Consider the following 16695-nt stretch of genomic DNA (forward strand, 5'->3'; position numbering starts at 1 on the left):
AAAACCCCCATATTGGAGATTTTCTCCCTATAGCAAAATGAAAGCAACTTTTTTATCATCAAGGGCAGGAAGTTGGAGGCATGAGAATTCAGTACAAACAGACCTCATTCAAATAATTCTTATCTTCATTTAGCCTCCCCATATATTTAGCTGCTTTTCTACAATTGCTTCTTTTTGTTCAACTTGGTATAAAGGCATATTTAGATTTTGCCACTTCTTTGGATCTTCATTTCCTTGTAAGGACTCCCATGTCACATAAATCTTATGTTAAATAACTGTATGCTTTTCTCCTGCTAATCTGTCTTTGTCAAATTAATTTTCAAGCCCAGATGAAAAGTCTTAGAGGAGAGAGGTAAGTTTTTGCCTCCCCTACATGGATTAAATAAGATAACAATGTATCTGAAACATTTCAGTACAGAATAAACGTTTACTATTATCTACCAAATATGTCTATATACAAGGATATAAATGCAAAGCAAATGATCTGGAAGGAAGCACACACAACTGGAAATAGTGGTTATTCTAGGGAAGTGAGATTTTGGGGGAAAGAGTCCAGAATTACGGGTGACTTTTTTATTTACTCTGTATATTTACTCTGTATATTTCTGAATTTTAGTTTTCTACAATGAGAATTTATTTATCAATGAATTATTTGTGGAACTTTAAAAGTGATATGCAGGGGGATCCCTAGGTGGCTCAGCGGTTTAGCACCTGCCTTTGGCCCGGGGCACAATCCTGGAGTCCTGGGATCGAGTCCAGCGTTGGGCTCCCAGCATGGAGCTTGCTTCTCCCTCCTCCTGTGTCTCTGCCTCTCTCTCTCTCTGTCTAAGTCTATAATAAATAAATAAATAAATAAATAAATAAATAAATAAATAAATAAATCTATCTTTAAAAAAAAGTGATATGCAGGTTATGAGTGGTCATTAAAGCACTGTTAGAAAACATCACATCATATACTAAAAATATCCATCATTTCAGTACATAATACATGTTTTGTATTTTCTAAAATAAACCGAAAATATCTAGAAAAAATACAAATGTGATTAAAAATCATATTGATTTTACCATAAGGGATTATTTTTACCATAAGGGATTATTGCTTTAGGAAATACCTAAAGCAGTGTCATAGAGACCTGCATTAATATGCTCAGTCACATCACTTCAAAAATCTCATGTAGTATAATCATAACGGAAGTCAAGCACATGACAATGTTATCCATTTTCACTACCACGTTGCAGAATACAGTGGTTATTGTCTTCATTTTGCCATGGTCACGCCATATATATTTGAATTTCTGCATCATAAACTTATATGCATGTGACACAAAGTGTTCTATACATGTCATTATGTCATTGGGGCCACAGCTATGAGTTGTTATATAGGACATTGTCTACAGATAATAAAAGAAAGTTTCAACAAAAGTAAAACTTTTAAATTTGGAGCCAATGTTCTGCCCATTAAACAAAATTTTTTGTGATTTCTGTGATTAGTGTTTGGGAATAATAGTAAGAATGATAATTTAGCTGTTTGAACAGTTTTCTCCTTCATCCCAAGGGCCCAAATGTAACATAAGAAGTAGACTGGGGGATCCCTGGGTGGCGCAGCGGTTTGGCGCCTGCCTTTGGCCCAGGGCGCGATCCTGGAGACCCGGGATCAAATCCCACGTCGGGCTCCCGGTGCATGGAGCCTGCCTCTCCCTCTGCCTGTGTCTCTGCCTCTCTCTCTCTGTGTGTGACTATCATAAATAAATAAAAATTAAAAAAAAAAAAAAAAAAAAGAAGTAGACTGGGAAGAAATGCTTCTGGAGTCTCTTATTCAACAGATAGAATCTGAATATACCAACAGAAGTCTCTGTTGACATGTCTCCTCCATTTTTCGGTGTGTCAAGAAACTGCAGGGAGACTTTGGATTCCCGAGCTGGCCAATCTGAGTTGAAGATAACCAAGTTAGACCTCTGCAGTATGGTAAACCATTTACAGTATCCTAAAGGAAATAAAGCCTTTTCCAGAGGAATTTGAAGGGGAAGAAGGCAGGAGTAGGGGTGGAAGAATGGTTAAGAAGAAGAGAAAAAGGAGAGGAAAGTTCTAAGCAGACAGAAGCAAGCAATTTGCTTCTGGAAAGGCAGAAGCAAGACCCAGTAGAAGCTCCTGCCATTACAAGATAGAACTACCAGGTGAGGCCTCAGGAAGCATCAAATCCATGCCTTAGGGAACTATAGGCTTGTGCTAAAGCCCACCAGCCCACTAGGTTCACACTTGTAATCATAAAAAGTAGGGTTCATTACTTGCTGTAGCAAAGATAACTATAAACCTTGGGAACTTGGTAGTATCTAGTAAGAGAGAATTAGAAGGGACTTACATTAGGATTGGGGTTTCTGTTAGATGATTTGGGGAATGGTTCGATAAACTGAAGATTGCTCTGGATTGGGTTCTGTCAGAAAGTGGGGGTATTTTAGTGATTGAGAATCTTGATTTTTATCAAGGAGGTGGCAGGAGTGGGATCAGGCTAATATTGTCATTGATAAAAAACTACCAGTTGCTCATGTTAGCCAGGAGAGGGAGAGGGAGATGTTTGGTCCTTGCTGTGGTTCATACAAGTATCTTGTTGTTGTTGTTGTTTTTAAGATTTTATTTATTTATTCATAGAAACACAGAGAGAGAATGAGAGGCAGAGACACAGGCAGAGGGAGAAGCAGGCTCCATGCAGAGAGCCTGACGTGGGACTTGATCCAGGGTCTCCAGGATCACGCCCTGGGCTGCAGGCGGCGCTAAACCGCTGCACCACCGGGGCTGCCCAAGGATCTTGTTTTTGTGCAAAAGGTACCACTATGGTATGGGCTCTTTTTCGCATCACTCCAGGTCAGTCACAGAGGGACCTTACTAGACATGCTGCTGTGGGAAATGGTTTATGTTTGCTAAGTGGTAAACCAGTTCCCAGCTGTTGATGCCAGGTCAGTGCCTAGCTTACACTTGCCAGGATTTCTTTTTTCTTTTCACATGCTTCCTATCTATAGAAGGAGCATCCCCACGAAGCCATCCCCAAGGAAAGCCCATGGCATGGTGGTTAAATTCCAAGCTGTGGCCCTGGACCAACCTGACTTCGTGTCCCAACTCTGTCACTCATTGGCTATCTGACCTTGACTAAGTTATTTAACTTCTCTTTGCTTCAGTTTCCATTTTTGTAAAGCAGAACTAAAAATAATATCTAGCTTGTATGGAATTTGGGGAAATTAAATGAGATAACACATAGAAGCACTTAAAACAGTACCCAGCACATGATAAGCATTTAACTTAGATTATTTACCCTTTTCACCATTTGTCAGAGGTCGTCTTTTCTTGGTAAGCTGCAGTCATGCTGGAAACCCATTCAAGGGGCAAAAGAATAAAAGAATTTTTGATTTCTATAAACATCTATAGATAGAAGGAGTTCAGAAAAGGAGCTAATGGGTTGTCGTCCATTTCTGGTTTGACATACACACAAAAAAAATTCCAGACTTAGTAAGAGACTTGTATTCAAAAGGATTATGAAAAAAAAAAAAAAAAGGATTATGGCAAGAGGGATGGGGGAAGGAATTATAGCAATAGGAGAATGCTGTGACCATAAGGTGTGCAAGCAGTTTGAGGGTCAGGTAAAAAGAGTTTTTCTGTTATAGAGAAGAGTGAACCAGGCAAAGAAGAACCCCTGGTGAAGGAGATGAAAGACTGCATGACTAGATGGTGGGTCAGAGAACGTTTGACCCTGAGCCCTGTCCATTATCACCACGGGCTGTATGCAAGCCTCAAGGGTGGGCCAAAGTTCATAGACCTGGAGGTAGAGAAGCTTAAGCAAAATTTGGTTAACAGCATTTTGTTGCAATTGGTCAATGGAGACAAGCAATTCAGCTAATCATTTATGAGGCTACAAAGGGAATTTTGAGTTTGTGCCCAGGCTTTTCACAGGTAAACAAGGGGACATCAGTGAGTCTTATCTAAATCCTATGGGGAAGGGTGGCTCTTTGCAGTAAGCCCTGTTCCAGAACAGAAAGGGTTGGGGATTTCTTAATTCCCGTTACTCTTTTCCAGGAAAACAGGGCTCAGGTCAAATTCAACATGTTTCCTATTGCTCAAATTGTTCTAGTTCAGATAAAAGACAAAATTTGGGCTTTAGTATGATCTGAGACATTCTAGATCCTTACACAGAGACACAGGTCTGTAAGGCAACAGGGTAGGTGAGAGGGCTCAATTATTTGTAATGCCCTTGGCAAACTGTTTGGAATCTACTCGCTTGTTGCACAGCTCGTGTGGCTCTTGTGTTTCTTCTGATCCACAAGACGATCCATGAGAAATAAAACTTAAAATGAGGCAACATCAGCCCAAATGCTGAAATGCACTTCAGTTCAACCCATACTGAGAGAACAGCTCTCTCCCCCCGGACACTTCGACACTTGGGCCTCGCCTCTGCCTTTAGCTCAGCATCGAAATGCTGCTCACTGGCCAGGCAGTGACTTCCCCTGCAGAGCTCCCCCTGCCTCTCCTAGATAGCTGCCTGTTTTCCTGTGCTGCTTACTTTGCTTCCCTTGGGAATGTAAACATTGCCCTTGCGAACCAGGGCTTTCTCGACCAATTTGCCCCTATAACATCTCCCCTCTCATTCTCCCCTTTTCATAGCCTTCTGTTTGCAGTGACATAGCTCGAGGGCTGATAATCCATTCTGCAGTAGAGCTGGGCCATCCTGCAATTTTCACAACTTGCTGTTATTTTTCTGGAAGCCAGCCTGGATCGAAGTGGACCCTGAGAGATGACAGTGGATCCTCAAGCCTGCTCCCACTCCCCATAAACATCTTTATTAAAGTGTTCCTGCCAGGTTCTGAGCAGTCAAGCTCTGATTTACTTTCCCTTTCAAGAGCCAAGGGAATAAAAGCTGTCAAGTGCCAGCTGATGATTTGAACTAATTCTGAGGATTTGTGGAAATGCTCAAAATCCAGAGTCAGGAGCAGCAGCCGCCTGACAACTACAACTGGAACCTGGCTGAAGCGTGTCTTCCTGTCTCCACTCACCCTTCCCTCTCTCCTGAAGAGACTCCTCCCTCCCCACCAGCCACTTCAGGAGCCAATGCCCTCTCCCCTTCTTAAAAACAGCACCCAAACTGCCTGTCCTGAAAGACAGACTGTGGACCACAGACTACTATACTGAGCAAGAACTGTGGTGGTGTCTAACCCAACTCCGTCCTTCTGTAAAATACTTGTCACCCCACATTTGGAAATCTAGCTCTACCCTCTTCCTTCACATCTTGGAAGATTCTAATTATGCATTTTCCTAGGAGCTGAAGGAAAGAAGTAGCTTTTCATCTGCTGGCTGCCTTCCTTCCCCTGGAGGCTGCTTCTCCTGAGAAAGATGGATGTGTGGTGGCACCTCAAAGGGGAAGTGACTAAACGTTTAGAAATATCCTTGCATCCAGAGCACTGAAACAAAGCCGAGGCAGTGTGAACCGCAGGTGTCTGAGACAACACTCAGACTCTCATTATATGGGGGGGAGGGGCAGGCCCAGTATTTAGTCAAACACCATAGCGTGGTAGGAGAATTCCTGCATGGGAACAGGAGACAGCCAGATGCGGTGTTTGGCAGCTGCATTCGGGACACTGTCCTCCTACTTCCCCTCCCCGGATCTCAGTGTCTAACCTCTAGAAGAGGCTGACTCAGAGCCGGGATGGAACGCGGGGCCCAGCCTCAGCCCATCCGTGCATCCTCATCCTTTCCCCAAACACACCCTCACCTCACCCCAGGCCACGTGATTGGTTCAGAGGCTGACTCACCACCAAGATGGACTGTGTGGCCCAGCCTCAGCCCATCGGTGCATCCTCACCCTTCCCACCCCACCCCCGCCCAGGCCACAGGAGTGGTTCAGAAATGGGTGCAAGATCGGGGAGGTTACAGTCCTTGAATGCCAGGGCTTGTGCCTGGCCCCGTGAAAGAATTTCTCTCTTTCATTGAACTGGAACTCAAGAGGCCACAGGGCTGGAGCTACTATTGCCTCAACCAACTATGCAGAGCCTGAGAAAAGAACCAGCGCTCAACCAAGGGTCAGCCCAAGAAACGATAAATCTGTTCCTCCTTTGTCTTGTTTGGCCCTGGGTCGGGCTTCACCTGAAACCAATCCTCGATTCCATGTGCCAGTAAATTCCCCTTAGCCTTAATCTGATTCGACTTAGTGTCTACCACTTAGATACCTGAGTATCTGAGCAAATCAATATGCTTAACACATAGGAGGTGCTCCAGAAGGTTTTGGAATGAATTGATAAATCAAGTGTATGTTTATCTTTGATGTACCTTAGAGGTATCCATACACACTTCAGCCCTTCTCCGTTCCTTTCTTGAAGGAATTTCAAATTGCTTTGTATGTTTCAATTCAAAGTAGGCGAGCGGCCGATATTATTTTTGTTTGAGGATAAGCAGAACCTAAAATGGGGGGTGGGGGTGAGGTGAATGGGGCAAGAAGGAAGGACATATACCAGAGATGGTGAGGGTAAGAAAATCAGAGGTCTCCAAAGTGAGCACTTACCTTCTCAGAATAGAAGCAAAATTAAGAGTTGGATGCTCTGGAGGATCCCTGGATGGCTTGGCGGTTTAGCACTCGCCTTTGGCTCAGGGCATGATCCTGGAGTCCTCAGATCGAGTCCCATATCAGGCTCCCTGCATGGAGCCTGCTTCTCTCTCTGCCTGTGTGTATGTGTGTCTCATGGATAAATGAATAAAATCTTTTTTTTTTTAAAAAGGAGTTGGATGCTCTTTAAATGAAGTAATTCAGAAACAGCACAGACAATACAATCCTTCTTAGGCTTGCATCTTGAGAAGTGTAGACTTTTTAAGGCACTGCAAATTGTACAAACTGGTTCAGTTCTGTTAGAAATGCTTTTGCCAGCATTTGGGATTTTTTTTTCTTTTAATCTTTTGACCCACGTCAGGGAGAAAGACTTTCCTCTGCCCTTCAAGATCCTTCTAGCTGGACTGAGAATTAAATTGACATGAAACAGATTAATGGGAAAAAATCAAATTTAATTTCATGTGTAGGAGGAATCCACACAGAAGACAGGCAAAATGAGGTATGCGTGTCATTCTGAACTAAGGAGAAGTGGGTAGGAGTCTGGGACTTCAAAAGGAAGGACTACAATTCACAGGAAGATGAAACAAAGTGTTTGGTGAACAAATGTTTGGTGGGCCCCTCAGACACAATGGGATGTAGGGGACTTTGGTCAGACCCTCCTTCCTAGGTTCCTCCCTGTCTACCATACTAGTTCCTCTTCAAATGTAATTATCTATGGTGATAGCTCTCTTCCTAGAACAGATTATCTATCTTTTTAGGCAGCTGGGGGGGGAGGTAAAGAGCTTTTCCAGAATCTGCTGGGGTTTGATTGCTTTGTAACTCAATCACACCAAAGTGGTCCATCTTAGGACAGTCTGCCCTTGGCCCCTACACTCATGTTTCAAATACCTATGACCAGGTAACTATCACAAAACTTAGTGGCTTAATACAACCATTTATTTTTTCATGCAGTTCTGTAGGAAGGGCTCTGCTGGGCAGTTCACCTGGCTTCGTGTGGGGTTGCGAGGTCTAAATGATACATTTCCAACGTGGTGTCTTTGTTCATATGTCTGATGTCTCACTGCTGTTGTGCTATTCCTATCGTCCACGTGGCATCTCAGACCCCAGGGCTTCTTCATGTGGCTTAGGTCTTGCACACCATGTAATCTCAGGATAGTTATGCTTTCTAGAAGCAGGAAATAGGTGTTATCAGGCCCATTAAGGGCTACACGCAAAACAGGCATAGTGTCACCATTACCACATTATAAGTCAAAACAGTCACAGAACTCAGCCATGTTCAAAGGGGAGTGTCACAGTCACATTGCAGAAGAGCAATGGGATGGGAAGATATTGTTGTGGTCATCTTTAGAACATAGAGCCTGCCACAATTCATAATCTTAGGAATTCATCACATGGAAATTATGCCAAAGAAGGTATAAAAACAGAGATGGTCATTACAACTTTTATGGCCAAATGACTAGTTATTACATAACAACTAACAGGAATATGAAGCCATAATAATTAAGAAGATTATGAAATAACATGAACAAATATTGCTATAAGAGGAGAAAAAATAAAATTGAAAAGCACGTGCACTGTGACACTAATTATATAAAAACCTGCATGCAACTGGGCAAATTCTGGAAGAAAATATGTAGGAATGAATTGCATTGAAGTAAGATTATACATGCCTTCCATTTTCCCCTTTATTGTTATAGCTTCACGAAAAATGAAATTAGAAGAAACGAGAATAGAAGTCGTAATTGTCTGTGCTCAATGTTTGGCAGGTATTGAAGAGGTGCAGAGAAGACAAGGGAACCCACGGACTCCGTATAATTCATTCAGATTCGGACAAACTGCCAGGCCAGTGGATCCACACCTCTTTTTATTTATAATTAACCTTCTGCCTTGACTACTCATCTTTGGAATGCTGATTGTCATGGAAGCAATAATTATTATATTAGTCTTGCTGTGTTCCTGAAGCTGTTCATGAGGTAAGGCTGAAAACACTCTAGGGGCACCTGGGTAGCTTGGTCAGTTGAGCATCCTACTCTTGGTCTTGACTCAGGTCTTGATCTCAGGGTCTTGAGATCAAGCCTCACATCCAACTCTATGCTCAGTGGGGGGATGTCTGCTTGAGATCTTCCTTCTCCCTCTGCCCCTCCCCTGCTCTATTTCAAATAAATAAATAAATCTTTTTTTTTTTTTTTTAAGGCTGAAAACACTTTGAAAAGCTACTATGACATATAAACATAAGATGATAGTTTCATTTTTTTATAAGGAATCCATTTTACCCAGGCTTTCTAAAATCACCAGTGGTGATATGGCCTGCAAATTTACCCTTGAATGCTCCATTGAAAGCTACTTTAACTTTATTCCCCCTTTTTACAGCTCTTGCTTGCCTAGGATTCCATGTTTTATAGAGGAAGAGACTGTGGAGTCTGGAATAGTCTATGCTCATGAAGCTGCAAGCGAACTTCCTGGAGTGGCCCTGAATTAACCTGGGTGTCAGAGACCATGGACCAGCCCTCTTGGGACTATGACACTCATAGCTGTGTGTGACCTCCAACCCTCCATAATCAAACCCAACCTTTGAACAAGCATTGCTTTTTAATATTACTTTAACTTGCTAGTCATTATTGTGTCTTTTTCTGAAGGCTTTTAAAAGGGTTATTAAGGAAGGTGGAAGAAAATGCAATAAAGGTCAAAGTCTTAAAGTCATGTTAAGTAATTGCAAAAATGAATAATAAAAAAAAACCAAACCTATCTGACTAGTTGGCATGACCACTAGTTGTGTTTATATAGTTAATGATTGGAGAAAACTTGGGAGGAGAGAAGGGTTTAGATTACATCCTGGTAAATTATTTTGATTTAGTTCAATTGCCTTTTGGCAAGTTAAAAAAAAAGGAGTGGTTATCTACTGTTTGATAAATGTAACTACTGATGTTGTTAGAATTAACATTTCAGTATTTTTTTTCTTGAAATTTGTGTTTCATTTAACAAATGCTTACGTACCAGTTACTGTATGGCATTATCCTGTACTTTACAGATACTAACCAACTTAATTCTCAAAAACCCGTTATGTAGTTATCATTCTTGCTCTTCTCATTTTACAGACGAGGAGACTGAAGTATGAACGGGTTAAGCAGCTTGTTCAAGATCACCAGCTAGTGGGGATCCCTGGGTTTAGAACCTGTCTTTGGCCCAGAGCGTGATTCTGGAGTCCCTGGATCGAGTCCTGCACAGGCTCCCTGTATGGAGCCTGCTTCTCCCTCTGCCTGTGTCTCTGCCTCTCGCTCTCTCGGTCTTAAATAAATAAAATTAAAAAAAAAAAAAAAAAGATCACCAGCTAGTAAGCTGTCTCGTCAGGACTCAAACTCAGGCTGTCAGGCTCCAGTGTCCTGTACTTAACTACTGTGCTATGCTGCCTGGATAAGGATTTCATTAGAATCCCATTTTAAAAATACAGCTACAGAGTCTATAATAAAACGTGTCCATCTCCAGGTGTATGGTTTCTGATCAAGTTGCAGCAAAGACTGACTTTATTATTATTTATTTATTTATTTATTTATTTATTTATTTATTTATTTATTTATTTATTTAACAGAGCACACAAGCACGGGGGAGGGGGGGGGGCGCTGAGAGATAGGGAGAAGCAGGCTTCCCGCTGAGCAGAGATTCCCATCACCTGAGCAGCAGGCAAACACTTAACTGAGCCACCCAGGAGCCCCTGCAGTAATGACTCCTATATTCAAAATAATTAATAAGCTTTTTCTTTTTTTTTTAAGATTTTATTTATTTATACATGAGAGACACAGAGAAAGAGGCAGAGACACAGGCAGATTCCCTCGATGCGGGAATCAATCCCGGGTCTCCAGGATCACGCCCTAGGCGGAAGGCAGGCACTAAACCGCTGAGCCACCCAGGGATCCCAAGCTTTTTTTTTTTTTTTAATATTTTTAATTTTTTTTTTAATTTTTATTTATTTATGATAGTTACAGAGAGAGAGAGAGGCAGAGACACAGGCAGAGGGAGAAGCAGGCTCCATGCACCGGGAGCCCGACGTGGGATTCGATCCCGGGTCTCCAGGATCGCGCCCTGGGCCAAAGGCAGGCGCCAAACCGCTGCGCCACCCAGGGATCCCCCAAGCTTTTTCTTTATTCTGATTCATAGACCTCTGCATTAGAAAAGATGCTCTAATTTGCAATACAGCCAACTCTCTAAGGAATCTCCTCCTCCAGCTATCAGATAGTTGTAATAACAATAAGCAAAATACACTGAGCCTTTGCATGGAGTGCTTGCCAATTTCACTGGTTGCCCCCCACTCCCACCACCATCCCAATGATACACACCCGGTGTTCATGTCCCTGAATAATCCCTTGAATCTGGGCTGGCCTTTTTGACTCTATTAACAACACACTATGGCAGAAGTGATGCTGTGCTAGTTCCTAAGTCTTGAAAGGACAGTAGCTTCCACCATTTCCCTCTTGGGAACCCTGAACTGCTATGTAAGAAATCCGACTACTTTGCTGTGGAGATCCTAAGCAGAAGCCATGTGGTGAGGGAAGGGAAGTCCAGCTGAGCCCAGCCTCAGCTGTCCCTGGCAACTACACAAGTAACTACTGTCAACACCAACAGAAAAATCACCCAGCTGAGCCTAGCCTAAATAAACCACTACGTTTTGGGATAGTTTGTAATGCAGTGATAAATAACTGGAACACCCGCCTTTGGCTTTTATTGCACTCATGCCAAAATATTTATTGAATCTCTAGGAACTAGATATAATGATGGAAATTAACAATTAAACATAGGTAAACAATGTAAGTACACTAAATAAAATGTAGTTGGATAAAGTGATTAGAGTGATTGGTGGGAGTGGTTATTTTAGACGGGGAGGCCAAGGAAGGCTCTTCTCAGGACGTTACTTTCAAGCACAGATCTGAATGTAAATTAGAAGGACCAATCACAACAAAGATTAGTAGGAAGCAGGCTCCAGATGAAGGGGATGAATTAAAAGGCACTGAGGTGGGAGGAGGGGCTTGGCATGTTTGAAAAGCAGAAGTCCCTGGGCTAGCCCACAGCAAGTGAGGAGGTAAATCAAAGAGGTAAGGAGGGACTAGATCATGTTTGAACCCTGGTAGCGTTTGGATTTTATTCTACCTGTGATGGAAGACCATCAGAATGTTTTTATATAGTAGAGGGATGTGTTCTAATGTGAGTTCTTAGAAAGATGGCAATGGCAGTTGTGTGGAAAAAAAAACTTCAAGGGCACCAGGGTGGGATCAGGGAAATTAGTTAGGCAAGTCTTGGAATAGTCCAGACAGTAAGTGAGAGTGGCTCACACTAGGGATGTGGTTCTCAAAATGTGCTCTCTCCATTCTCCAGTTTCTCAAAAGTTAAGTTTAGAGTTGCTATATGACCTGGCAGCTCTGTTCCCAGGTATGTACCCAAGAGAACTGAAAACCTGCCCACAAAAACAGTTGTACACTACTGTTCATAGCAACATTACCAGTAATAGCCAAAAAGGAGAAGCAAACCAAATGTCCATCAACTGATGAGTAATTAAAATGTGATATACTCATAGAAGGGAGTATTATTCAGCCTCAAAAAGAAATGAAGTATGATACATGCTACAACATGAATGAACTTTGAAAACATGCTAAGTAAAAGAAGCCAAAAAGAAAAGATCACATATTGTATGGATTCAACTTTTATGAAGTGTCTAGAATTAGCAAATTCATAGAAAAAGAAAAAAGATTAGTGGTTATCACCGGTGATACCAGGTGATGATATGAGGGGGAGTGGGTAATGCTTGCTAATGGAATGATGAAAACGTTCTGGAATTAGATAATAGTGATTGTTGCATATCTTTGTTAATATCTTGAAAACTATTAAACTGTATAATTTATGAGGGTGAAGTTTATGGTATGTAACTTTAATGTTAAAAAGAACATTAAAAAGTGTGGCCTGAGGAACCCTAGGAATCCCTAAGACATACTAGTGGATCTGCAAGGTCAAAACTATTTTCATAATACTAAGACATTTTTTGCCTTTCCTATTCTCATTCTTTCATGAGTATAGAGTTTTCCAGAGGCTACATGACATGTGATACATTCAAGCAGAAGTTATTGAATGCAGAAGTAGATATGAAAAGCCACACTTTGGACAGCCCGGTGGCTCAGCGGTTGAGCATCTGCCTTCAGCTCAGGGCGTGATCCTGGAGTCCCAGGTTCAAGTCCCACATCTGACTCCTTGCAGGGAGCCTGCTTCTCCCTCTGCCTATGTCTCTGTTTTTCTCTGTGTGTCTCTCACCAGGCATCTCTGGACTTATTATTTTTTAATGAATAAATGTTTTACATTTGTTGCAGCCCTTAGTTCTAATAATGATGACAGATATTAACATAACCACATAAACAAAGAAAGGCCTTTGGAGTCCACAATAGTTTCCAAGAGAGGAAAGGGATTCTGAGACAGAGAAGTTTGAGGATTACTAAAGCTAAGATAATAGCAATGTAGGTGGTACAGAGTGGTTGGATTTAAGAAATATTTGAAGTTAGACCCCATTGCTGAGAGAATTTTTTTAAAATTGAAATATACTTGGCACACAGTATTACATTACCTTCAGGACTGACAGTTGATTTTAAGTAATTTAGTGTGGTTGGGGTCAGGGGACAGGAGGGTATTAAACAAGACTGGTCATATGTTGGTAAATGTTGAATGCAGGTAATAGAAACATGAGGACTCATTCTATTCTTTCTACTTTGTGTATGTTTGGAAATTTCCATAACAAAAAGTTTAAGAAAAGAGTTCAATATTTATCCAATGTTTGGAGACTGTGGCTGCTGTTTAAAAAAGAACACACAAGATCCAAGACTGTAAATTGTTCTATATTTTATTCACTTTAGGTTTTTTTTTTTCTTGAGAGGATTGTGAGCAATTGTACATTTCAAGATGAGTATAAAAAGTAGTGTGTATTTATCCATAACCTCCTTTATAGTAGCTTCTGGGTACCTCCTATATGCTTCCAATAATAGCAATGAGAGTAAATAACTCCCCCTAATTTGGTCTTAACATTTAACTGCTGTCACATTAATTGCTACTTTTGTGGAGCTACTGCCTGCCTGTAGCCAGTGATAACATTTTAAAATACATCACTAGACAAGACAGACATTTTAGTGTCTAAATTCAGATGCTAAGTTAGCAAGCTTTTCATTTTTCAGTAATTTTTTTTAGGTTAGAATTTTTAAATTCTGTTATTAGTTCTTTATAATAACCCAACCATATTTTTGCCTTAGAGGAGTCTCCAAAACTCACTCTTTTACCCAACAATGCTGAAGAGGTCACTCCACAATAGTTTAACATTTCTAGCTGTCAACCATATAATATACACATGTATCACTAACTAAGAGATTCTGAACCCTTTTCACTGCTTCTCCACCCACTTGTGAGGACAAAATGCAAAAATGGCTGTCTGCAAACCAGGAAGAGGGCTCTTTCTGGACACCCAATCTGCTGACACCTTAATCTTAGGCTTCCCAGACTTCAGAACTGTGAGAAATAAATTTCTATTGGTTAAGCCACCCCATCTATGGTAATTTGTTGTAGCAGCCTGAATTAAGACAAAGAGTTTGCTTTCTGGTCGTCTTGCTAGTCAACAACTTTGCATAGTGATAAAGGGGTAAGCAAATTTATCCAAATTTAAGGACAGAGCAGCTAAATACAAGGAGTTGAAGTTGTTTAATCCGACTTAAACCTTGAAGAAACTAGAGTATAAATTTTAAAAGGGTTGTTTCAATCTCCTGGCTCTTCACTACTAGATAATGCTCTTTCCTACTCTTAGTTAATAACATGCATGTCTAAAATTAAGCCTCTTGTGTTGCCTTGGATTCTGTTACTTTAAATAGACACCCACCAGATTATAATTTTTACTTGTTTGAAGATTGTTGGAGTCTGATATTAATTTTTTTCCTGCCAAAAAAAAAATCACAATGGGCAAGCTGAAGTCAGAAACAATTATTCGGGCTAGTACAATTAAATTGGCTTTTCTCCCAGCATCTTTCTTGCTACCTTTAATTATTGTTTGAGTCTGCAGTTCAAGGAAATCATCATAGAAGAATTCTTTTAAAAAGAGAGAGAGAGAGAGAGACCATAGTTTTCCTAAAACAGAATAGGTACTTTCCACAGTGTATTCCAAAAAACTATTATATAAGCTAAAATTGCTCCCTAGAAATGATGCTTATCAAGGGGGCTATAAGTTTGAAGGATAACAGTTGCTTAGAAGCGAGCTGAGGTGAATAAACATCCTGAAATTTCTCTCTACGATATGAAGACTAATTCAATGATGGGATTATGTCTAAACTGCTAAGCTTTAAATAATTACTTCATGAATAGTCATATTGATTATGACTGAAAAGCACAAAGGATCTGCCTTCTATTTTTAGTTTAAGTGTACGTTCTTTGTTGAGGAAGCTGAGGTAAGCATTTGGTCAAATTCCTGAAAGAGTAAACTGCGATGTATGATTGCGAGGAAAGAGAAAACAGTTCCTGACCTCCAGAACCTCTCAGCTCCACAAGTTGGAAAGAAAAGATTTGTATATCTAAATTAATTAATATTGCAATACTAGGAGCACCTGGGTGGCTCAGTTAGTTAAGCATCTGACTCTTGATCTTAGCTCAGGTCTTGATCCTAGGGTTGTGAATTCAAGCCCCGAGCCCAGCATGGAACCTACTTAAAAGAAATTATACAACAAGTCTGGAACTGAGAACTCAGGTTCAAATTCTGGCATGTGGTAAGGGTCTTAAGATGTTGCGTCAAAAATATACTTATTCAGCTATCCAGTTCAGTGCTTTCAACTATGAAGCTTATAGATGAAATTGGGAAAGGTTACCAATTTATAACATGAAGTCGAGTTCATCATTGATTAACCAAATTAAATGTTTTGATGATTGAAAATTATATATAATAACATATACAGTTTGCTTAATTTCCAGATTCACTTACATTCTTAGTGTCTGACTCTTGATTTTGGCTCAGGTCATGATCTCAGGGTCGTGAGATGGAGCCCCACACTGGGCTCTGAAACTGGCGTGGAGCCTGCTTAAGATTCTCTCACTTCCGGGCGGCTCAGTGGTTTAGCGCCGCCTTCAGCCAGGGCCTGATCCTGGAGACCTGGGATCAAATCCCATGTTGGGCTCCCTACATGGAGCCTGCTTCTCTCTCTCTGCCTGTGTCTCTGCCTCACTGTCTCTCTGTGTCTCTCATGAATAAATAAATAAAATCTTAAAAAAAAAAAAAAAAAAGATTCTCTTATTTCCTCTCCCTGACTGTGACTCCCACCCTGCCAACCTGCTCCCACAGGCTCTCACACTCTCTCAAAAAAATTACTTACATTCTTGAGGCTATTTTGTATCTATATATGTGCAGTACAATATGTCCAGTGGACTTTTACTCATTGACATATCCCTAGAACACTGCCTGATTTATAATAAGCACACAATAAGAATTATTGAATAATGAAGAACAGCCATGAATACATGTACATATACACATATGAATGAATATGTGTATAGTCATTTGAATTAGCCTCAGTAAGTCAAAAAAATAGTTACATTTGAGTATTTACATAATCATACCCATGATTCACAATGTTGATAATCCTTTTTTTATTTATTTTTTTTTAATTTTCATTTATTTACGATAGTCACACAGAGAGAGAGAGAGGCAGAGACACAGGCAGAGGGAGAAGCAGGCTCCATGCAGGGAGTCCGATGTGGGATTTGATCCCGGGTCTCCAGGATCGCGCCCTGGGCCAAAGGCAGGAGCCAAACCGCTGCGCCACCCGGGGATCCCCGATAATCCTTTCTCACAAAGATACACACACACACACTTAAAAAGAAAAGTTTTGAATTACAAAAGCAATAGATGCTTGTTGTAAACATTTTTAACAGTACAGAAATATGAAAAATAAAAGGTAGAAGTTTTTCATGTTTTTTTAAGCACAAACATGTATACAGTTTATTTTGAATATAAAGGTCATGTCATATATTTTTATTTCCTGATTTTTCCATGAAGTTATATATTAGATATATTTTTTTCTATCAGCACAACCACATTCTTAGCATTGCATTGTATAGAT

At 40.7% G+C, this 16695-nt stretch overlaps 1 long non-coding RNA gene across 1 annotated transcript in view; it reads left to right on the forward strand.

Moving 5' to 3' along the window:
• The window catches only part of LOC112665586 (uncharacterized), a 41177-nt gene extending 25380 nt beyond the window's left edge, over window positions 1–15797 (forward strand). Inside the window, exons 2-3 of the long non-coding RNA XR_003140478.3 lie at window positions 8347–8553; window positions 8951–15797. This is a non-coding gene — a long non-coding RNA (uncharacterized LOC112665586). The remainder of the gene's footprint in view (window positions 1–8346; window positions 8554–8950) is intronic.
• The last annotated feature ends 898 nt before the right edge of the window (window positions 15798–16695 follow it).

The sequence above is a fragment of the Canis lupus genome, chromosome 27 (genome assembly GCF_003254725.2).
Source record: "Canis lupus dingo isolate Sandy chromosome 27, ASM325472v2, whole genome shotgun sequence".
In the NCBI taxonomy this organism is placed as follows: domain Eukaryota; kingdom Metazoa; phylum Chordata; class Mammalia; order Carnivora; family Canidae; genus Canis; species Canis lupus.